Source organism: Amblyomma maculatum, chromosome 10, assembly GCF_055883805.1.
Source record: "Amblyomma maculatum isolate TAMU_Amacu chromosome 10, ASM5588380v1, whole genome shotgun sequence".
Classification (NCBI taxonomy): domain Eukaryota; kingdom Metazoa; phylum Arthropoda; class Arachnida; order Ixodida; family Ixodidae; genus Amblyomma; species Amblyomma maculatum.
Window position 1 is genome coordinate 71661414 of NC_139353.1, and position 25281 is coordinate 71686694.

At 42.7% G+C, this 25281-nt stretch overlaps 1 pseudogene; it reads left to right on the forward strand.

The window, feature by feature from the left end:
- The first annotated feature begins 18721 nt into the window (after positions 1-18721).
- Positions 18722-20013, forward strand: LOC146176764 (5-hydroxytryptamine receptor 1 pseudogene; annotated as a pseudogene).
- The last annotated feature ends 5268 nt before the right edge of the window (positions 20014-25281 follow it).

Genomic DNA, 25281 nt, shown 5'->3' on the forward strand with positions numbered 1-25281 from the left:
TACTGTGCCTCGAAACTTCACTACCTTGCGAATGAAGCCGTATTATGCACTGCTCCAGAACAATACTCTCTGGCACGCTTAGCGCTCTGAAGCGTTCCGTCTTGATTATACCCCCAAGGCTGAAAACAAGTCACCATTTGGAACTGCTTATGCTGCGACACATAATACTATATGTTTTATTTAGTTCTGTTCTTTTCGCGACAAAACCTGCCTTTTAAAACTTCATTTCAGACGAGTTACCAGTTAAGCTTTGGACATGTGAGAATAGAAAAATTTCGTTTGGGGGAGAGGATCAAACAGCCTAAAGAAATTGACAGTCCTCTTCGATCAATTTTGTCCAGCAGCCATGTTGGAGTCTTGCACTTTTACGCCTGCCCAAGGCTGAGGTTACGAATATTGTCGGTTTAGGTATTAATAAATTATTTTCGATTACCGTGATGCTCGTCTTCTTTGTGATTTCGAGCCTTCTCCAGCTGAATGAGATGAATACGATTTGTAAGCTTTGTACCTATGTACTTTACCCTTACATGCACTTCACATTACGCGTGTACTGAGGCTTGCACAACTCGTTTGTCCATCCAGTCGAGTAGATCTTGAGACATCCCCAACCCCGAGTTTGCCGAAGTTCAATATCGTCATTCTGCCTCATGCGCCTGCACAAGATCTCATTTCTGCCGCATCAATGTGTTCATTACGCCAGCTACGGGTTCGTGTCAGCCCAGTGTCAGTCACGTGCCTGGAATGCCAGCAGATGAAAGCTGCGATCATGAAAAAGCAAAGAGCTCTCGACAAGGCCTGCCCCTAACGGGTTCATAAACTCTGACCTAGGAAAGCAATAATGCCCGAGAGCCATTTTTTGTATATTGAACGCAAGTGTAGGTGTCTGCTTGTGTGCGGTGTTCGATTCACAAAAGGTGGCGGCTGCTGTCATGAACCGGTAACGTATTTAATGATGACCTGGCTTACATTCTGCATTGGAAAACGAAGGAGCATGTGTCCACAGTAGAAACTTTTGTTACCTCTGAGACAGTAACCCAACGTATACGGATAGTATGCTCTTAATGAAAACTATCCATAAGGGTTCAACTATTATTGAAGAATGCAGACAAAAAAATGTCATACACATTCTATCAAAATTAAATATGTCATTACAATTTTTTCTGGGCCTGTGCAAGAAATAAGTTTGCGCATCTTCAAAGAGGCCACGGGCTGACCATCGTATACGGATGAGATACTTTTGGCACAAGGATAACTAAACCGCGCAATTAGGAAATTGGAAAATGTAACGAAACAACTAAGGAAAATTCAAAGGATCATTCTTATGCTAATATGCTACATGGACCCGTTTTACCTGGATCAATTTTCTATGGGTATGATGATTACCAGTCTCCACTACACCAACTCAAAACTGTCTGCAGCATGGGGGTAATGCCGACGACCGACTGCCATCAAAATAATTATTCATTCGCTCGCTTCCCATGAGTGTCAAATACACTGTTGTGTCAACGAACCGCATCAGCTAATGTGAGGGGATCAGATGGCTCGAAAGTTAAAAATCCGTTCTTTTTCATAATACGGTATCTGGTAAACACTATTAAGGAGCGTTCCTCATGTCCACAAAAGTACGCTAGGCTGAGAACTACAGTAAGAAATGAAAACGTGAAGCTCAAGTGATCAGGACATTTAATACTTGGGTTTTCAGTTAGAGGTCGCAAGAGCATATTTTCTTCTATCATTTATTTAAGCATAATTTTACCATTTCTTTTACGATTCAGCACGTCCGTAACGTTATCTGCTTGCTTACAATGAGCGATGCCAACATTTTTGCACTCTTTACCGAAACTGCTTTCGTTTCTTCTTTTTATTTGTTTCAGTTTACGTGGTCACTATTTATGTTAATTTTTTTCCTTACCTAAAGAAGTGGGCTGCGTATATGCTACTACATACTTGAAGAAAACAGCACTCGCTGATTTAACACACGAATAAAAACATAGAAAGGACAAAAGCATTGACGTTCCGTTAAAGCTACGGGTGCCTTGTTCACAATAAAGATGATATGTTCATAATTACCGACCCATCTCGTTTCGTCTTCTTTGCGAACAAGGCACCCGCAGCGGTGCCGAAACATCAATGTGTTTGCGTTTCCCCTGTTTTTCGTCTCCTCTAAGCTCGACGAGTGCTGTTTTCTTCAGAAGACCACTTAAACATAACTAAACAAGCCCACTTAAACATAAGCTGAGAAGTATGCGAAAGAAGGATATCAGCTTAGCAGCAGATATATACAGGATATTTTGATATGATTGATGCTGCAGAAAACCTCAACTATGAGCTTAATAAAAAGTAGTGAAATTTTGGACAATATCAGCATACAAGTGTTGAATTTGGCTCTTGTACTCAAAAATATAAATTTCTTCACATTTTGATCGAAAAAAGGATTTTCTTTTTTGAATGCTTTATTCTCTAGTGTAAAAATTCTAATTGAAAATAATTTCACTGGGAAATAAGCCGAAATACTAGTATGTGTATTGTATACAGTCAAAAGTAGTACTGGTACACACACACACACACACACACACACACACACACACACACACACACACACACACACACACACACACACACACACACACACACACACACACACACACACACACACACACACACACATACATACATACATACATACATACATACATACATACATACAGACATACATACATACATACATACATACATACATACATACATACATACATACATACATACATACATACATACATACATACATACATACATACATACATACATACATACATACATACATACATACATACATACGTGCGTACATACATACATACGTGCGTACATACATACATACATGCATACATACATACATACATACATACATACATACATACATACATACATACATACATACATACATACATACATACATACATACATACATACATACATACATACATACATACATACATACATACATACATACATACATACATACATACATACATACATACATACATACATACATACATACATACATACATACATACATACATACATACATACATACATACATACAGTTCAGTCTTTCAGTCGTGTCCGACTCTTCGTGACCCTATGGACCATGTCAGGCCTCGCTTTCTGGTCTCTCACTATTTTCCTAACATCACATAACTTCATCTGCAGTGCCTCGAGGATGCCATCTAACCATCGCGTTCGCTACCTACCCCTTCTCCGGCGACCCTCAACCTTTCCCAACATCACATCTTTCTCCAGCGACTCCTCTCTTCTCATCAGATGACCAAAGTAGCTGAGCTTTAACTTTAGAATTTGACCCTCCAATGAGCAGTCAGGGTTTATGGTTGACAATATCGACTGATTTGATCTTCTAGCAGTCCAAGCAACTCTCAAGAGTCTTCGCCAGCACCACAATTAAAACGCGTCAATTCTTCGGCGGTCAGCCTTTTTCACAGTCCAACGCTCGCTTCCATACATCACAACTGGAAAGACCATAGCACGAGTTATACGGATCTTGGTTGGCAGACTAATGTCTCTGCTCTTTATTAGGCGATCAAGGCTAACCATTGCTCTCTTTCCCAGAAGCAGGCGTCTCCTAATTTCATGGCTGCAGTCTCCTTCCGAGGTAATCTTGGAGCCCAAGAAGAGAAAATCTGTCACAGTAAGGGGACAATACCAGTTAAATCTATTCATCACTTCTTTAGAGGAAGCATTCAGAGAGCTAAGCTGAGAACAGTTATATGTGTAGATAGATAGAAAGCCTCAGTAACCTGCGATTCGCTAATGACATGGCCTTGCTATATAACTCTGGAGATGAATTGCAAACAATCAATAATGAAGTAGACAAGGAAAACAGAAGGGTAAGACTCAAAGTGTAATACGCAGAAGAATAAGGTGTCATCTATAAACCTCGGATATGAATCGCAGTTTACGATAAACGGCGACAGACTGCAAACGGTAAAGGAATGTGGCTACCTTGGACTAGTAGTGACCGCAGATCCGGACTACTACCATCAGATTAAGATTGGAACGGAGTGCATTTCGTGATTAATGTGAGATTATGAATGCCAGTTTACCTGCATCGCTCAAGATGAAGGCATATATCGACTGGCACTGAACTACTAGGCATGAACGAGGAGGCAAATGAAAAGAATTCTACTTAAGTTGAAGCCCAGATAGCTCTGGAGTGGAAGTTTGTTGTCATAAGGTTAATAGAAGGAAGCGTGGAGAGTGACCCAGGGAACAAAGGCAGGTTATTGAAATTCTTGAGGATATCAAGAGAAAGAACTGGTTATGGGCAGGACCTTTATTGCGAAAAAAGGATAATCGATGGTCAGTAAGTGTGAGAGACTGGATACCAGGGATGGCAGGAAGTAAGCAGGACGGATGAGATAAGCAAGTTTTCGGTGATTTTCTGACGCAACTGGAACGGTACTAGATTAATTGGAGGAATAGATGCGTTTTTCTTACAGTGAATGTAGTAAGGTTGATGCTGATGAGCACAAGCAGAGCGCGCACTTACGAGAGAACAGACATATGAAAATAGTTCGTTATGAATATGGCTAACAAAACATAGCACTCATTTATGTCAGTCTTCAGTGCAAGAATTCATATCTGGTGTCCTCAGGACATGTGGCCATAGCGGCGCATCGACGTTCGCAGTTGTGTGAAGCTTCAGCACTTAACGCACTTCATTTCACAGCTCTATTTCCCATTTATCAGTGCTTATAAGCACTGATAAATGGGAAATACAACTATAGTTGCTCGTTGACGAGATTTAGTTTTCCTTTCACTCGCGTAAATATATTCAGAGTATCTCGAGCTTATTTAACAATCTGACCTCTTCGCCTGTTCACTAAAGCAAAGCCAAAAGACCCTTTGTAAGCCATGCCTTGCCACAATGACCGGGATTCCAAACAGCCGTGAGTTACGCATCTTTTTGTTGTAGATATGTGCCAGGGATATTCATCCAACCTGTTCGTAATAATTCACGATAGGTCAAAAAGAGTATATAAAGCTCTTATAACAGCACACAGGGGCCTGTGAAGTGACCGCCTCGGGTTTTTTCGGTTTCTCTTGAACACTGTAAAACCATCTGCTCAAGCACTCTGGTCTCCATGCAAGCACTCCAGACATATGCTCTCCTGTCTTTTGAACCTCTTTGACATGGTGACTAAGCCCATTGCGTATGCCTGCCTGTGTCTGTAGCCTAAGCTGTGGCGGACGCTCAGTATTGCGTATTCGTTGCTTTGAAGCCTCAAAGTGGCCGCGGAAAGTGGATGAGTGCGAGTATTTCCAAATTGTGCCGATTGCTAACGCAACCTAAAAGCCGGCAAAGTTTTGTAAGCTGCATTGCATCACGCCCTGAACCTCCTCAGTACAATTTGGACTTCCACTATTTTTCAAAGACAAGGATCACTACAAAAGGCGCGACAACTCAACACACCAGGAGGGAGAGGCTCGGCTCAAAGGCGGCCACATGCTCTTGAACGCTGCTCAAACGTTCTCTCTTCATTCAGCGCTTTATGCTCGCGTTCCCGACTTCACTTGCGCAATACGCCGCTAAAATATACCACCGCGCACATAGCGGCGGACTTAATGAGATTGCGAACACTTTGCGAAAATGTTTACCCGCTGCATACATTGCAGCACCTTTGAGTGAGCTCGGAACTCCGGTTTCACTCAGTAAATGACAACAATCTAATATGACGGCAAGTTCCTTTGTGACTAAACTCCCCCAAGAATATTTCAGTGAATCTGAGGCCTAGTACACTGATAGCTCACAACTCCCAAATGAAGTAGAAATTCGTTTATAGCATGTTTGGAGGAAACGTAACATAGATTTCCTAGTCACATATCTATGCCTTGAAATATAAATTTAAATGTTCTGTTCTGCTCAGTGACACTACTGTCCACCAAATATTCTCGATACTTTTCATTAGTTTGCAAGAAGCGATTACATCTCAACCTTAAACCGCCTGCCATTAACATATAGCATATTGTAAGTTACTTCCTATATATATGTGTAGCTATTTATAGGACTATTACAGCGAGCTCTAATTTACAGTTATTGACGTTGCGCTGAACAAATATAAAATCTAAGGCGCATTTCCGCCGCAATAATTACCATGCGGCATTCAAAGCAGCACTCGGGATGAATATTTTGCATCCAAAGGCAGACGAAAAGGTTCCTTTTGGCCATAATGCCTTAACATAGAAAACATTAACAGACATATTTATTGAAAGAGATTTTCAGAATAAGAAAGGGTTACAAGATAAATAATGGTAATAGCTTCATGTTTGTCACGAGAAATGTTACACGTTTCATTTGTATGAAAAAAGGGCAGGAAATGATTTGAAGAAAACATCACAAGCCTTCTGTTATGCCGTTACCATCATGAATTATATTCTCAGGGGTCGCATCTCGGAACTCATATAGCAGGGGTCTCAGAAACATAGTCTTTTAGCTAGATGCAACCCAGAAAACCTCCTATCTCGTCTCGTTCGAAGTCACAGTTTTATTTGGAATTGGGGTACAACTGCGCCCCAAACAAATTAATATTTTTTCTCTTCCTATAGCATCATCTCCTTATTGGCCGTTAAATTATGACATGAATTAGTTACACACTTTCTAATGGTTTATGATTCCGTGGCTGAAAATACTTTTTAGACATCTTTGATCCGCAGTTTCCTACACTCGTACCATACAGACGATCAGAAGGCAGAAAGAAAGTGAGGTAATTTTCATTTCCTCCAACTTTTCTAAGCTTGCCATCAGCCATCGGCATACAGGGTAATGGCATACTTGTTTCTATTATTGCTACCATATGAAATATGTATTGGTTTAGATTTTCTATTTTCTTTTATGTGGTTTAACGTGCCAAACCAACTCAGGCTATGAAAGATGCCGTAGAAGAGGGCTCCGGAAATGTCTACTACCTGAGGTACAATAAGATCGCGCAGCACACGGGCGTATTGTTACTCACCTCCATCGCCTCCATTTGGTCCCGCATCCTTGGATTTAGCAGTCGTGTGGGCTAACCACTGAACCACCGCGGCAGGGAGAAATATGTGTTATACCATGGCTCGAGAGCAGCGCATTCAATGCAATTAGGAAACAGTTTTCTTTCAAAAGCTGGGAAATAATGGCTGTGAATTTTTGTACACGTCAATTTAATATTTAGGGTCATCGATCTGCTGTAGCTTCTAAGTGCAGGGAAATTAATCACTTCTCTGCTGCCCTATAATAAACAGGGGATACAAGTTATAATTTTTAAAAGAACGATCGCAGAAGTAATACGATAGCATTGCGCTATATAGCCAATAACTGGAAAGATAGATTAGAACAGAGAAATCTCAGGGAAATGCTAGGCTCAATTTAGGTAATCCATGAAGAGTTCATCGTAACCAATATCTGAAATGTTAAGCAAAATGCACTCCTTAAAACTTTACCTCAAAACACTCCAAACAAGAACAATAGTATGAAAATATCTTGAAACGCACATACAGCACAGACTGATAAAACTATTTAATATCACTACACCGAAGTATAAGCATTAGTAGTTGTCCCTGGCTCAGTGAAATAAAATTTAGAATATCATATTTGATATACAGTTTGTAGTTAGTGGGTGAATGTTAAACTGATTTTAAAATAAAATCTTACCACTGTACAGTTATTACACGTGGGAAGAAAAGACAGGTGGGATAGTTATAGAAATGCACGCTGTAAACTATAAATATGAAGACTGAATAACACAAATGAAAGGTAACAAAAATGAAAGGTTGGCTTTATCGTCTATCAGTTGACGTAGAAGTTTATTTGCGTCGAGTATAAAGTACACGATTCATGACGCATCAGAAAAAACTCTCAGAAGAGACACTTGACACAGCCTCAAGTACCGCCCAACTGGTGTTTAAATAAGCAAAAATAGCGGGTACACAAGTAAAGCACAATAAATCAAGACTAACATGAAAATCTTGGGAAGACGAAACTAGGGTAAAGTTAGTGAAAATAAAATTCTAACTTTAAACAAACGTAAGATACACGCGACATCACTAGTCTGAAGAACAGTTTCGCACTCCTTATATGAATAATAATATGACTCCATCAAAGAGTTTGCTGAAATGTTTACAATAAATTATTATATAAAAAGAATATGTTCACTGAAATACCTATCCCGGTAATGGCTCTTTTCTGCCTAGTGAAAACGAAAACTTCCTAATCAAATTTTATCGGACGTTTTCATTTCGAGGTTTGCGACATACATGTAGACATTTCTTCTCTTTTTGTATTGATGCAAGCGGAAATAGCCTTCACAAATTATTTTCTCAATAAAGGGACGATACAGTGAACCCTATTGCAATATCTAAACTGCAAAGTGCGTGGGCGCTTAATTGGCAAATAGCGTCCTTAGTTGTACGTTCGTTTTATATGTAATATGCAGAGCTGGAGCGCTGAAGCTATTTTCGCATGCGGAATTTCGTCAGCGCTCTTAACCGCTCATAAGTGCGTGATTTTTCAATGATGATGTAGTGCAGGCAGCTATTTTCCCCGGAGAAGCATCATCCTGAAAGCGGTGGCAAATTTTGAGAATTGGTGCCCTTCTTTTTATTCACAGCTTTGAAATGTCATCTCCTGTGGCATTTTCTCTTCTCCGAGGTGCATCGGAAACAAAAACTCTCATCTTAAATAAAGAAAATGCAGCTTCCGCAATGTACCGCGTAAAGAGAGTATGAATACAGAAAGCAGTCCCTTCTATCACCTCCGAAGAAGCGAAGGCGTGAGCAGTCATCTCCAAAAAGAGAGTGCACCGCACTTCGATATAGCCAACTCCAGTTCTCATTTCAAGCTAAGCTGAAGCGAGTGATATTTCCTGGGAGAGGCCGACCGCTTTTTGCGGTCGATCAACTCCTTCTATGGATCTTCTTGCCGTGAATCACGCCGCTCGCTTCCCCTACTAAAGTTCTATGATATACCTTCCTTCTTGTCCTATAAAAAGCGTTGTTATACATAAAAGTGGTTTTTCCTTGTTTGGCAACCCTTCCATCCTAGTAGCTGCGGCCAGCCATGCGTACACGAATGGCTCAGTGAAATGCTTTAGTGAATTTATTTTACCCATTTTTATTAACACCACAGGCCCTAAGAAGCGTATAAATAGCACAAAACCGCAAGATGCATGGACAGGCTGTGTACTATTCAGCACAAAAAATCAGCAGAGACCAGCAAAGAGTGTTGAACACAATGTACTATTAAGGATAGCAAATGCAGCACTCATAGCTTCAAAATGTTCCTGCATATTTAATCACTACATGTTTACAAGATGATTCTACTCAAGCATGGAATGCATCATTTAGTGTGCCCCCTACACTCGAAGGCAAACTGAATAATCAGTGCAATGACTGTCGTGTCCACCAGCGTCATCAGCTATTCAGACTGCGCAACTGATCCTGACAGTTATCGTCCTGCTTTTCGTAATGTTTCGGTATCAGCCAGTGTTAATGAAGACACAATTTCCACGTTTCTGCCAGTTTGTTCTCGAAAATATGTGCTGGCTTCTAGCTTTCCATTATACTTCTTCTCTCAAGACATTCACAAACGCACAGAGTAGTACATATATCCTGAATTTTCGATTGTATGGGCACAAGTACTTCAGTAAACAAACTTTAAAAACCCAATGACAATTATGATTTTATGCTGTTTGTAAAACTTTGGGTCCTTATGTAGCGTTTTGAATGTGGAATCGAATCTTATCTGTCGAATCTTATCTGTTGATGTTTCGTACACATGTCGGCTTCGTGAGCAAGTTATCAGCGGGCTGCTACTTTAGTCAATGGGAGAAGTTCTTTGGATTTGTTTCCAGTAAGGTTGGGTTGAACAACGTATAAGTTTTCGGAGAATACTTCTTGCATGATTTTATTATGGTAATATAGTGTAACTGTAGAGCCAAATATAATATTTTTCCTCCCAATCGAGAGAGCGATTTTGAGATATCAGCTGCTGCCAAAACACGTTAAAGTAGTTAAAGATATTTTGAAACCAATGATAAATTATAAAACACACTTTTGGACAATCCATGCTCTAACGAAACCGTTCATAATGAAACAAAATAGTCCAATGGCTTTTCCATTTGGCGTATTCTCTAAAAACTATTTGATTTGAAACAGACGTTTGTTAAAACGAAGTTAGCAATGAGAGCACTGAAGTTCCAGTTCGCCAATGCAATGATCGACTTGCAACTACCAGAAATAACCGAGCGCGGATTAGACGCGACAGGTAATAATCGCCAGGGTATTACTGATACACGTTTAGGACTTTGTTATCGGCGCACTTTTGCGTGTTTTCACCGCTAGGCAGTGCATTTTTGTTTCTTTAATTACGACACTTATTGCCGATTTAGTTTTCATTGTCAACAATCGATTGTATCGATCAGATGACGGCGAGTGGGATGGCCGGGAACTAGAAGTAATACAACATAATTTGATCGTCATTTGAATTCGAACCCAGGTACCCTGCGCACCAGACAAACTGAATATATTGGTCATTTTGCGTGGATCGTTGAATGCTGCTAAGAGACACCTGGGGAACGGTTTCTGTTAAATACAAATTAAAAACATGCGTTAGGAATGCCTACTGATGTTAGAGTAATAGTAATCAGTCAACCGCCAGCAGTTAGTGCAGTACCTACGCCGTCGAATGAACAATTACCCTATATTGCTGCCAGGCAGTGCAAACGCGGAACTCACTTCGATCTGTAGCGAGAAGCCTTACGAGTCTCCTGCATGGTGTGCAAAAAAAAAACAAGCAAATAAGCTATAACAAAGAACTTTAGAGATTTCAAAAACATCTGCAACTAAACTGCGGTTCCACAAAGAGCAATGGTTTCAATATTCTCCCTCTTAAGCAGCCTTAAGTGTCCCTAGCGAATATTATTCACCGACCACCAATCCACTTCGGCGCAAGGCATGCATGAAGACACTGTGCAAACATGAGAGGATGCTTCATTATCTTTGAGAAAGTTTTGGGTTTTTCACCTAGTTCATGGCATTACTGTCCGAGGCAGTATAAAAGTAAATTAAAGCAATCTTAGAGTTCTTCCCAATTTCCAGCGCCCGTGTGCAAATTAGGCCCATCCATCTGCGCATTGATGGTGTGGGGAGGATTCTCGATCGGTATATTTCGTTCCTTTCTTCTTTTCAGAATAGTCTTTATGGGAGGGTATATTCACAGAAGCCCACATTGTTCCAAGATATCAGTGATTGGGAATGTGTAAATGATCCTAATTTGCAAGTAATATGAAGCGAGAACTAAGCACTGCGCCTCGACTTGAGATCTTCGTGAAATAAAACAATAAAACAAAAAGCCATAGAAAACTTTCCTTAATGCAAGCGGGCCGCCGGCATGTATGCTAATTACATCGCACATTTAAAAGCAGATAGAGTAAATCTCTCGAGATAAAGGAAATCCCCCCGAATTATTTATACAGTGGTCGCCGCCAACGTACATCATCATCATCATCATCATCATCATCATCATCATTTATTTACCCTTAAGGGCCCTTTTGTTAGGGCATTACATAAGGGGGGGAACAACCGTGACATAATACATTGGTCGATAATACAATAATATAAAACAGAAATACATGGTACAAGGTTCATCTTGTAACTATTCTAAAAACAAAACATCAACGTTAAACATCAACATAAAAGACACTGCTGCTCAAGAACAACCTGAAAAAACGACACGCACTAAGAAGCGCGGAAGAATATGCAGGCCTCAAGACAATAGGCAGCTCAAACTTTAGTAAAATAGAACCACCAGTTAGGTGAAAGGAAAAGTATATTGTGATAGTGTAGGTGAAAACAATCATTATGAATTCAGTCAATATTTAAAGAGTTTTGTTTAATCAGACGATATTTACCAACTTACCTGGTTCGGTCGTCCATGTAGTATCACGTATCATCAATAAATGGGGACCAATATTCGTCTAAAATACGCTGGGCCCAGGCAATGTCGCGCAGTGATTATGGCGCTGGACTACTGTGCTGAAGGATACGGGATCAAATCCCGGCGTCTGTGGCTGCTTTTTCAATGGAGATGAAAAGCTTGGCGCCCGTGTGCTGTGCGATGTCAGTGCAGGGTATATAACCAAGATTATAGAAATTTCCTGGGTCCCCTCATAGCCTGAGTCGCTTTAGAACGTTAAACCCCATAAACAAACAAACTATGACACAAACAAATACGCTGCATTAAGTGGCACGATGTAGTTGAAGCCACTTGTCGAACCTTAGTACTTCGCTTCAATGATGCTGAGCAATGACCATTTAAGACGCTTTTGGTAATGTTGTGTGCATGCACGAATACACAATCGTCGCTGAGTGCGATCAAGCTAGAATAAATATATCTGCTTCATTTAAGTTCAGCATTATATTGTTTGCAAATACGACGCAGTTTTATGATTACTAGCTGATAGCAGGTTTAGTGGCATTTTCTTTCAGAAGAAATTACAACAACAAAAAAGAATTTCTACCTCTTAGTCAGTTTGCGTGATATTCATTTGTCGGGTAACGAATCATTTGACGATCCCTTTACTATCGAATTCAAATAGTACTTTTTGACATTTCTGCTAATTTGTAACATCATTTGTATTTGAGTCTAACATCTTTACACTCTTTCTTCTCATTCGATAACTAAGAAATTAACCTTATTCAGTCGTGGATAGGCTACTTATTGACGGAATTGTTGATTTTGCGTTGAAATGAAATAGCCTGTGAAAAGGTCCGCGCAGCATGTGTCATGCCAGGCGATGCTGACGTGCCATATGTTTCGCGCGACAGCAATATGACCAAAGCACGCCACTAGCGTTCTGCCAGTCATATATATATATATGACTGGAAGAACGGCGCGGAAGGAAATTCCGCCGATCATTCAAAGAAATCGTCATGGAGCAAAATATAGCGATAAAATTTATTGAAGGAAACCAAGCGGGAACGTTTAGGACGATATGATACGGTCTGATATAAAGTAAAACTTACCTTAAAAGGGGCGAAAGTCCTATCATTCGCCGCAGGCAACCATCAGAGCTGGAGTTGCACATTTTTTTAGAATAGAAAGTAGAGAGAACTTATCAGAAAATGCAACCGTAGAAGGCTATAGCTTTAAAGCTATTTGGAAAAGGATCAGCATGATTCACGGTTTTCATGGCATAGCAAGCATGCATAGCAAGCATAGTTTCTCGCGAAAGCGTGAAGCTTAGAGTGAAGACATACACAATAAACGTTACAAGATCTTGTATATGTGAGGTAAATGCGTTATTTTTGAAACACCCCGAAGCTATGAGGCATGCGAAGCTAACCTAGATCTAGCTACCCCATTAGCTCATTGAATTACCTGTCAGGTGTTCTGCGTCGGGGGTGCACGCATTAATTACAAGCCACAATCGCTCCAGCTCGTCCGATCATGTGGTTCCGCTTATTATTAGTCACTGATAAACAAGTTTCAGGAAATTACGTACCATTTCGTCACCAACATTAAATTAACATTTGAGCTTAACTGAAACACATCGTTGGCCATCGAAATATGCAATAATAGCTAGCAAGCGACATACTGCACGAAGTAGCTGTGATGAACACGTTACATTCTTTTAACGGCCAAACGTCATGAAAATAGCAGCAACAGGAGAGCAATGTATATACAAACCAATAAAACACTTCTGTGAGACATTCAATATTGAAACAGATATATCTGCCTGAAGGAGAATGCTTTGTTTCTAAGGTGGCAATAGAGCAGCAAGCACTGGTGAGTTAACACAATCTGTGATGCAGCTGCAAAAGAGGCCCGTAAAAATACAAAACATTTATGGCACCTCCTGAAGGTGAGTATAAAGATTAAGCATGCATTGCGGGAAGTCGGCTAATTGTGACCGCCCACAATTTCTACTTGAGCATAGTAAAGTTCTGGGCTAGTTGGTAAGACATGATTTCTGGGAGGCTTACCGCGGCACAGACAAGGACAAGAGAGGCACAAAGGACGAGCGCTAACTTAAAACTGAAATTGGAAGAGGGTAATGTACGAACTCGAGGAAAAAGATGTGCGCATGCTCTATAAGGCACTGAATTTGCATGACTGGAAAAAATCCAAACTGAACTAAGATAGTCTAGGGCCACCCAAAGGCAGATAAAACAGAAAAAAAAACAAAGAAAAAATTCTGGAAACATACAAAAGAACTTACACAGCATTTAAAAACGAAGCTTTTTTTTTTAACAGAAAAACCGACGTTTCACTTGCGCACTTATCGGTTCTTAATCTATGGATAAATTTCAGTTGTAAGTTAGCGCTCGTCCGTCGTGCATCTCTTGTCCTTGTCTGTTCCGGGCTAAGCCTCCCCGTAATCGCAATTTCTACGTTTAACAAAACAGATAAAAAGTGCAAAATAATGCCCTTACGTCACAGAAGGAGGAATGCGAGCTCGAATCAAATTGTCAGCGTAAAATAGAGACTAGCGTATTATGTTGGAACTAGAAATGGTGCTGGCTCGAATCGTCCTATTGATATGCAAATAATATTTTTGTCGTTTTCATACTGTTGTTTTCAAATATAGCTCTGCCGACTTGCAATTGCAAACATTTTTTTTTCCAGCCCGAGCCGCTCTAAACGCGAACTTCAAATCTCTGGTAACTATAAACCTGGTTTAGTGCGGGTCTATATTGCATAATTAACAATTGCAGCGAGCCCTCTTTTGGTACCATACATGATGTTTTAATTCGGCTATTATGCCCTAGGTAAGATTTGACGTCATTCATGTTCATAGCCTCCGCAAAAATTTCAGAAAAGTTGTCGCAATGTGGCCTACTGTATATATAGAGCAGAGGATTACGAAGCGAGGTAACTTATCACATAGACGCAAACGTTTATGCTTGGCTATCTTTAATAATGTTGATCACCACGACTTGCTTCATGGCGATTTCTTGCAGTCATCTGTAATATGTTTATCCACACCGCTATCACCCGTTAAAAGTTCAACTCAATCTATGGCACACTTCATTTGCAAAATCAATCATACCTCATTGTCGACCAGAAAAATTTGCCATCGCACATAGCTACACACACAAAACCTTAATAAATTTCAGGACCTCCAAACAGAAACGTCTTCCTAGCATTGGTCATATTACTTCTTCCACTTGTTTCTTCCAAGCATATTTTTATTGTTGCTTTATTCTGCATCAAGAGTTGTCTCATTCGTCTATTACACTTTTATTGCGTATGTTAAGGAAATTATAACTTCTATTAGCATTATGTATTTATGTACTGTGCTTTCGGGATTGCCTTTCTTGTTTTGTTTCTTTTGTACATTCTTGTTTGTCAATGCTCCCCTCATGTTCCTATGTGAGGACATTGAAATATATACGGGATAAATTAATAAATAAATAAATTAACAGATAAACAAATAGAGTCTATAGAAAATGTCCAATGTGAGTATAAGAGAGACGCTTCTTTTGTACTTTCATAAGCCCCACAGTAAAGCCCTATAAAAGCGCCCTCTTCTCCTTCTTTTTAGTTTTCTTGCCTGATGTTAGAGCCATGAATTCCAAAACAGTGTGTAACTCTCTGACATGCACTACCGAGGTCTGGCTTACTAGCTCATGAATGATAAACCCTTTGTTCTGCCAACAAAAGCAGGCAAGTAAAAATAAATATACAAATGAATGAAGAAAAATAAACAGTGTCCATCTTTTGGTTCTGGCCGGGAAAGACACTTGAAAAAGTCGAGCCATGTGTGGACGACATATTCGGAAAGCAAACCCTTGTATGTTGGCGTCCGTCATTCCGCGAACTAGCAACCTTGTGTGAACTTTTCACATCCCATCAGAAATAAAAGTATTTTCTGTCATCGGCACTTCTTTTCTATTGGCAGCTGAAACATGCACGCCATAACACTGTCACATTTTATGTAGATATCCTATAAGATGTAGGACCAACGCCACACCGTAGTTTAAAACTGATACGCCCACAATCATTTTTAAAGAGCGACAGATAAAACGGTAAAAAGATAATGGGCATTGAACTACGTGGTAAAGTGGACGTTCAATTATTCTGAGGCCATCACGTTTCCGCGCAGAAAGGTTTCAAGCGCAGGAGGGGATTTTGGTCGGCTGCTGGGCACTCAAAGAGGCAGGGCTTCACATTTAGATACGTGAGGACGCTATGGCACGAAGTGTCAGGCCCCATTTTAATGGGGTGCAGCAGAGCTGGAAGGAGATGGGCGCTGATGGAATGTTTGCCGGAAATATTAGTTTGGGGGATGCTGTCTGAAAACTTCATTGTGTCATCCCGATGTGTTGATATACACGCCAAGCAGGAACTTCTTGTTAATTATAGCTACGGTGTCTCAATAGGCCGTTTTTGCCAAGTGATATTTTAAACCATTTAGAGAGTGTCCTTTTTGTGCAGGTGAGGTTTACAGCGAGGCGGGCATACCTTACACAAGAGGGTTCGATTATTACACGTTTGATTAACTGAAAACAAGTAAATTTTAATAAATACCTGAACTTTTTGCCAGCAATAGACACGCTAGAAAACTAGTCTGAATTGCCCTAACAAAACTCTCTGTGAAACACGAGTGACGATAGAGGTGTTGTACTAATAGCAACGATTGCTTGCTGGTCACGTTCCATATTGCTGCTAGACTTATGTCTCTGTGTAAACATGTGGTTCTTGATGTCATATCAACGCTTACAGACAAATTGTTGGAAAATGGGACACCTGGACTGCATTCAAGCTTACTCAAAAGCTTAACTTCAGATAAACATATGAAAATAAGATCCTTACTCATATTAAGAACTAGTGTGAGGGAAAAATTTTTAATCAATTTGAAAAACTGTAGAAAACGCATTTCAACAACTCACTTTCAGAGACAATATTTCTTTTCAACTCTCATAAAGCAAACCAATGGTATGCTTACAGGTATATTTTTGGCATATAAAGCAAAGAAGCGCTTATCAAAGCCCAAACAAAAAATATTTCTCAGTGTTTACTTATCAAACACTTTACTCGTTTTTCTACAGAACTTAAAGTTTTCCTTAAGCGGGCGTAATATACACTTCTACTGTGGTGACAGCTTCACAGTTAAAAAACCTAACCCATGGATAGGGTTTTCTCACGGAAATAGAGGTTGAATTTTCTGGTAATTTCACGTAATGTTAAGCGAGACTACGTTAAATGTCCATACTTGCTCTAAGGAATTCCTAATGTTCATAATAAGCTCAATATCAATATGGTGAAGCTAAATTTTTTGAGTCAGCCGATTTCACAGCCGAAAAGCGTAACTTGGATGGCTTGTGCACTTCCTGAAAATCATCTGTTCACGAAATCTGCAAGAAAATGTGAAAGAAGAAAATAAGCCACGGCAGGTATATGTGCGGCAGAAAAACACTAAAGCGCTATAAATTGAGGTTGAGGGGTTTAAAGTCTTCTTTAAAAAAAGACCTTTATAAACATTTGGCAGTGGTTTAGCTGCGATTAAATCTAGTTGAGTTGCGAAAGCAACGTGCGGCGCGTTCTGCTGCTGTCTATTGAGCGCATTTCCTCACCTTTGTTTCGTTACGTCGTCTTGCCAACTCAGTGCTTTCCCTAACGGGTACAATCCACTGAGGCCAAGCTGATATGTATACCCCCGCGATGCGACACCTCCTCTCCCTTTACCTCAGCGGAGCAAACTCCGGCTACTGTGCCGAAGTACCCGGGTTCGAACCCGACCTCGACAGCTGCGTTTTTATGGAGGCGAAACGAAGAGGCGTCCGTGTGCTGTGCGATGTCAGCGCACGTTAAAGATCCCCAGGTGGTCCAAATTACTCAGTAACCCTCCACTACGGCTCTCCTTTCTCTCTTTCCACTTTCACTCCCACCTTCCTTTCCCTTACGGCGCGGTTGATGTGCCCACAGAAAGCAAGTGAGGCAGTTACCGCGCCTTTCCCTTCTGATAAATCAATCAATCTATCACACATCTAGCGTAGCGAGCGGCGACGGCAGCGGCATCTACGGCGGCGCCATCTGTTGGAGAGCGCTGGACAAGCTGCAGCGTTGCCGGGCAACGGCTCGAGGTCTTTCGTGATAGATTGAGATATATGAAGGGAAAGGTACGGTAACTGTCTCACTTGTTCTATGTAGACACCTCAACCGCGCCGTAAGGAAAGGGAGGAAGGTGGGAGTGAAAGTGGAAAGAGGAGCCGTAGTGGGAGCTACGGAGTAATTTCGACCACCTGTGGATCTTTAACGTGCGCTGACATCGCACAGCACACGGACGACTCTTCGTTTCGCCTCCATCGAAACGCAGCGGCCGAGGTCGGGTTCGAACCCGGGTACTCCGGCGCAACAATCGGGCGTCTTACCACAGCACCACCCCGGTGGGGCGAGGTCTTTCGTGACCGCGGTGTTACGGCCCACGCCAAGAGCCGAAGAGCTGGCGTAGTGTTGCTATTGCAGCAATGATACAAATCCTCCATCGCAGTACCAGACAGAACAGTCCACAAAACGCTTTGGAGTGATCACTTTTGCGTTCCTTTCGCTTCTGACTATATATCTAAACAAAGCGAATTGCTTACTTTGAATCTATGTGTTCCCTCTGCGCAGGATCTACTGGTTCCGGTGCAACATGACCACAAGCAGCATTAGCAGCACTAGCAGCGGCGTTGTGCCGCGCCCCCTACCACGCTGAGTGCGCTGGCGCTGGCCCTGTGCCTTGGAGCGCTGATCGGCGCCACGGCAGTGGGCAATGCTCTCGTGTGCCTCTCTGTCTGCCTCGTTCGCCGCCTACGGCACCCCTCCAACCACCTCCTAGTCTCTCTCGCCGTCTCCGACCTATGCGTAGCTATGCTGGTCATGCCACCCGCCATGCACCTCGAACTCACAGGTCACCGATGGTACCTGGGCCGAGCAGCCTGCGACGCTTGGGTGTCCGTGGACGTGGCTTCCTGCACTGCCTCCATCCTGAACCTGTGCATGATCTCCGTGGACCGGTACCTCGCCATTACTCGTCCCCTCACATACGGTGTTCGTCGTACAGCCCGAAGGGCGTGGGCATGCATTGGCGCAGTATGGATCCTCGCCGCATTGATCAGCGTTCCGCCCTTGTTGGTTCTGGGAAACGAGCACGGGACTCCAGAGAGGCCCACATGCCTCGTCAGTCAGCATTTAGCGTACCAGCTGTACGCGACGCTGGGAGCTTTCTACATACCATTAGTGGTGATGCTCGCCATGTATTGGAGAATCCACAAAGCTGCTAAAAAGGTCGTCGATGCCGAACACAGGGCCCGACCGGGCCCGCGCACAAGAAGTCTTAGAGCAGCCGTTAAGGAGCGAAAGGCGTCCATAACACTGGGAATCATCCTCTCTGCCTTCACAGTGTGCTGGTTACCATTTTTTGCGATTGCATTAGTCAGGCCACTGGGTGGCACGCCCCTTCCGGAGTGGGCGCACAGCTTCGCGCTGTGGCTCGGGTATGCCAACTCGGCTCTAAACCCAGTAATATACGTGACATTCCATCACGACTTTCGGCGGGCGTTCCGAGACCTGCTGTGTTTGCGATGCGGTGTTCACGACACCGTGAGCAGCGCAATCGAATGTGGAAGTGGCACTGGAGAAGGCGGAAAGCTACTCGGGCGCAAAAACAAGAAGGATATTGCTTGGACGTGACCTATGTGATTATCACTTCAAGTCGTTTTCTTTGTATACACAGAGGACGCGCACTGTGAATGTTTATCACTACCATAATTGTATCCTTCAGCGGAAAGTCAGTAATCAGAATGATACCATCCAGTAATCCATGCTCTGCCTGTGTGTCTGAAACTTTCTCACACCCTTTCCAGTGTCGTCTTCTTGAAAGCGGTTATTTAAAAATGTGCCTGGTGGCGAAAGACTGGCTTCATTCATTGCATGATCATCTGTATACAACAGTCAAATGTACCAAATAAAATTTGAACCCTGTGGTCGTCCATGGCTTGTGAAGACTGGCCTCCTCTTCTCAGCGGAATTTATCGCATGATCAGTGAAGTGCTGGTCTAGTAGCAAGCAGTAAACGTGTACCTATTGTTGTGCATTCTTCTAAATTGTACGCCTTCTGTTGCGTTATTCCGGGTGATCGCCAGCTTAACTGTGCCAGAGGTACGGCCAACTAGAAGCCTTCAACAAAGAGGGCTAGACATTTAGAGGTTCTCTAAAATGTCTCTTAAGAGGAAAATGGCGAAAGCCTACCCTTACACTTCTATCAATTGCTTCCCATCATTTGCCACTTATCGGCGTTCGTTGCAGTGCTGCATATAATTATTTTTGCTTTGCAGGAAAAAAAAGCGCAGTATCTGTCTCACTTTCTAACGCAAGTTTTTGTTGTTGCGACTCTCGGAAGCAGGAAAAGAAAATGCACGGGCCTGCTACTGGCTCTGTAGCTGAACCTCGTTCCCTCGTGCGGACAGAAGAGAAAGTAGAGAAGAAAGAAAACGAACATGGAGAGAAAGACGCGCGTCGCAACAGCCATCGTCAACCAGCGAAGCGGTGGCGGGTACGATGACGCACTACAACCGATTAAAATCCGGTGGCAGGCTAGCCACCGCCGCCATTAAGCGGCAGCGACCTGTACCAGTCCCAGCCCCGTAGGGATTGAGAGCAGCCACCTTCCAACTCCCACCCCTAACGCACGTGTAAGTTTGGTAATGCAAGTGTGTGTTTGGACGGTACACCATTGCTCCTGTTGCTTGGGGTTCCTTGGCGCTGCTTTCAAGTGTGGGGTTGCAGATGGCAGGAACGCTAGAGAAGAAGAACACATCTCGCGGAATCTCGCGCACAGATCTCGCGCACAGGATTTCGTTCCATAAGCCTAGAATGGCTTTCTCCATAAAACCCCAAGATATGATGACTATTGCACTCAGAAGCTAAAAACAAATTCGTCTTGATTAGGATACTCAATGAAGTAAGCTTAAAACCGGCTGGTTGAATAACCCACAAAGATTATTCTAGGCAGGCCCAAGCTCGAAAATTTGTACATGTCGCTCGAACAAATTTCCCAAATTATTCTTTAAATGTTTTTTGCACGAGTCACAGAAATTCAACAGAGCAAAAACCCTGCGATCACAATTATAATCGTTATCTCAACTGTTTTAATCCCAATAAATAGCTGAATGGCTGTAGCTTCAGTCGAAATGGATAGTTGGCAATTTCGTGCACATCGCAGTGGATATATGTACTAAAGTGGCATAGGCAAAGTGACCATTTTGTGTCACTTGCGTCAACACTCGCATTGCGTTTGTCGTCTTCGTCACCAAACTGCACTGGCGTGTCGACCATTGTCTGTGTCACCACTCGTAAATATCCCTCACAGTCTCGTTAATCGTTCGCTTCATGCACCTCATCTACCGTGCCCCGCTGGCCCCTTCTGTATGCGCAGGTCCCCGAGTCGAAAACGCGTTTCACGCCTCTGTGTTTTCGCTTGCACGTAATGGAGAGCCGTCCTTTGAGTAATATGCACGGTATTGTAAGGCACGGTTTTTCTTTTCCTTACGATATCCTGACCCACAGGCAACGACAAAACTATTCATCGCCAACCTCGTGGTTTCATACCACCAGTACAGAAATAACGCCCAAAGGTTCTACTCTGTCTGCTATTCGCCCTGTAGATCTCTTTGCTCGCAAGGTCACCTCAATCGAGTACGGAAGCATTTCATTTCGCGCCAATGTTGAGAGGTGGCTCATCGACGAAGTTTTTCCTGCAAGAAAGGTTGAGAGAGGAGGAAAGCGTGCTTAAAGCCGCATCGACGAGCAAAGCGAAGCGGACGGAAAAAGTACAGTCTGGAGCTGAGCGCCTGACGCGTGCTCGATGTTCGTGCCAGACTTGGCACTCCTGTCTTGTCTTACTTCCTGGTCACTGTGTTTCCGCAGCATCACCACGTTCCATCAATTTCGTACCGTGTTGTCTTACTTCCTGGTCACTGTGTTTCCGCAGCATCACCACGTTCCATCTATTTCGTACCGTGATCACCATCCTTGAGACGTTGTTCGATGATCAAAGAAGCTATTACGACATCTGTAAAAACAAACATGACCTCCAGCATATGACAGAATTCCAGTCGAGTGTTTCAAAGACCTAAGCGCACCCTTCACCTTTTTTTAGTTGCCAACATTATTTTGTGAAGTACATATTTTCACACAATTCCAGGAACTCTAAATTTGCTTTGACTGACATCGTGTTAGCCACAGCACTATCACGAGGAACCCGTGTTGCACCTGTCACACAGAACTGTTTGTGTCTGTCACTAATTTACATTTTCTCGATAACCGCCCGAACAGATTTACGGATCCTTCGGCAAAGCCCGTCGTTGTGCCTCCGTGCCTTCCTCTGCTCTAGATTTGTTCTCAAGACATTAAGACGAATACGCGACGAAACGAAGATATTGTGGAAGAAGGCCAGAAGGCAGGAAAGAAACGTGCACTTAAGTCGATGCTTGGAGCGGTGCAAGAGGGTCGGATGCCATAGGGTGGGTGACTGTCACCATTTTTTCTTTAATGATGTGCAGACAGGTGTCATTAGAAGGTTCGGAAGAATAATCTCACCCGTGTCGACAGACAGGATGAGGGCTTGGAGCTCCTGATCGCTCAAATCCGTGCCCGCAGATCGAGGTCAGCAGAGGTCGGGACAGTAGTGAAGCCGGGCTGCAGCCGGGAGGACTACAGCTGGTCGAGGCATTGGCATGTCGTAATAACGGAATCAACACTTGGAGGATGTTGGGCAACTAGAGTGTTAAAAGCCACAGAGGTGATTCCTTTCAAGACGTGATGTACGTTCTCAGTTTCCGGCATGGTGGGACTAATATGCCGGCAAAGTGCAAGTACGGCCTTTGAAAGCGGGAAGCGAGCTTGTTCTTCGCAATGTCAGTCCGAACTGCTGTGTCGGCGAAGTATTGTCGGAACTGCTGTTTTAAGGTGGTCTAATTAGTGGCGTGCTCTTCGCGAATAATAAACCAGTTTCTGGCAACATCAATAAGTTAGGAAGAAACGCTGAGAAATTTTAGAGCATCGCCCAAGCGGTTGTAGGCACAGCAACGTTCATAGGTGTCGAGCCAGTCATCTACGTCTTCGTCGCGATGCCCTGCGAACAGCGGCAGGTCCCGTTATCGTGTGGTCCATTCGGAGGGGGTGGCTCAGCCGAGGTAGAAGGTCTGGCCGGTTCTTGGACACTCTCGGTTGACATAAAGATAGCGGCAGGTGCCAAACAGCAACCGGAACGTAGGTTCAGCGAGAGGCAGGGAACAAGGCAGCAAGGGGATCAAGTCTCACATCTACCATTTGTGGAAGCCAGGTAGAGATTGCAAGGCAAGAGATGCCGTGTCTGGCGTTCATTCCGATGGTCAACCGAGGCGCGTGCCACCGGCGTCATCGAGGGATGATGACGGTATGTACACTTGAAAGTAGAAGATCCATGCACAGAAGGATCACAATATTTACATTTTTAATAGTTCTGCAAACAATTCGATACTGTTTGCCTTTCGGTGCCAAAATCATTAAGATGCATTGTGCTGATTTCCCGCCCACTGTTTTTAACCGACCAAAACATTCTAAAGCGACATCTCTAAGGGTCCGGTCTTCTTAAAAATAGGGCATCGTAGGTGTTTCAAGTGCAAAGTCAAAGTGTTAGAAGCATGCATTCGCAACCTGTAGCCTGATTACTCTCACTTGCACCAAACACTTCAAAATTTGTTCTGTACTTTGTTTTATAGTCAAGAGCGAATAATTTCCTCAAGATTAACGCTATCACTAATTGTTCCAGCAAGCTTACATATAAATCATTCCTTTACGCTATTTTACAGTGCAATAGCTAGCATGGCGGAGGAACTAAGATCGCTGACGATTAGCCTTTTTTCACATTCCTCAAGTAGCAAATTTTCTTCGCTAGCATAGATTTCCTGCTTAGCGAAACCGCCTTGATCACTGTGAAATGTCTTTAACGCTGTCATTCTCAGAATGTGTACTGAGTGGCCACGTAATGACACTGCTGAACCACCAGCCTGCGCATAATACTCGAGAAGCCCAGATAACGTCCACCAGGTCAAGGCTTGCCTTAGAGCTGTATCATTGCTCGTTTCATTGCGACCGTGCTTGAGTAAAGGAGGTGAAATCAGCGGTGGACACAAAATTTAGTAGTCTTGAACCCGATGACATTTCGGCTGGAGCATTCTAAGTTTTCTCAGTGGTCACTGATTGGAGCTGAAAATGTTCTGAGCATAAATGAGTGTGCAGCTTGACGAACTCGGTTATAGGAAGTTAGTTTAGCGCCCCGCAGAAAGTGGCCCTTTGTTATTTGCACTGTTTCAAATCTAAGCATTCGACGCAAAATATCCTCACAAGCTCTCTTCGGTTGGTTAGTGGTGTCGTAACAGAATGTTAGTTAGTTGAATCCCCTATACCGGACACATGGTGTTGCATGGGAGCTGTAGAGCGAAATATATATTCCTTTTTATTTTTCATTAATGTCTGACCAACGGCTTGTATATTGCTTTTACTGTACAGTCTGCGTTCCCCTTGTGCCTTAGCACTGTGGACACCGCTATTAAAACATAAAGCAGATATAAGTGCAGTGTTTCTGTGCACACGTTTCGTACTCGGCTGGCCTGCAAGTCTAATCCCATGTCATCTTTACATTTTATATCGATAAGAATGAAGCGGTGTGGACTTCTTTGTGGAGAAGTTTGGTTCTAGAGCCCTCTACACAAATATTACAAAGTAGATGGAACGCGCACAGTCAACGCCACAACAGCGGATCGTTGCCACGTGATTGCGAATGCATTATTTTTCTTTACTACATCGGTTGCTAATGTAGCATTTTTGCGAAATTAGAAGATATCAAAAAACTTGTATTCATTGGAAAAGCGGTAGAAATTCCTTTCGTGTTTCAGAACACATGCTTAGTTTCTCAGGTTAAGCATTTCCTATTTCGTATATGTTAGCCCCAGGTTCGAAACAGCTTATTGTGAGAAAAGATTACACCATCTACAATAATTTGAAAACCACAGTACTTAAGCAAGCAGGAAAACCGGTATATATCGGTCTCTGTATTCGTCTCAGTGGTCTCGTTGAAGGTTCGTGGTGAGAAAACGCTATAGTGAGAGTACGCATCGTCAGCCAGATACCTAGTGAGGTTCCTTTGATAACTTCTAACTATTGTTTGGTAACTAAATGAATTCACTGAATATATAAGGACG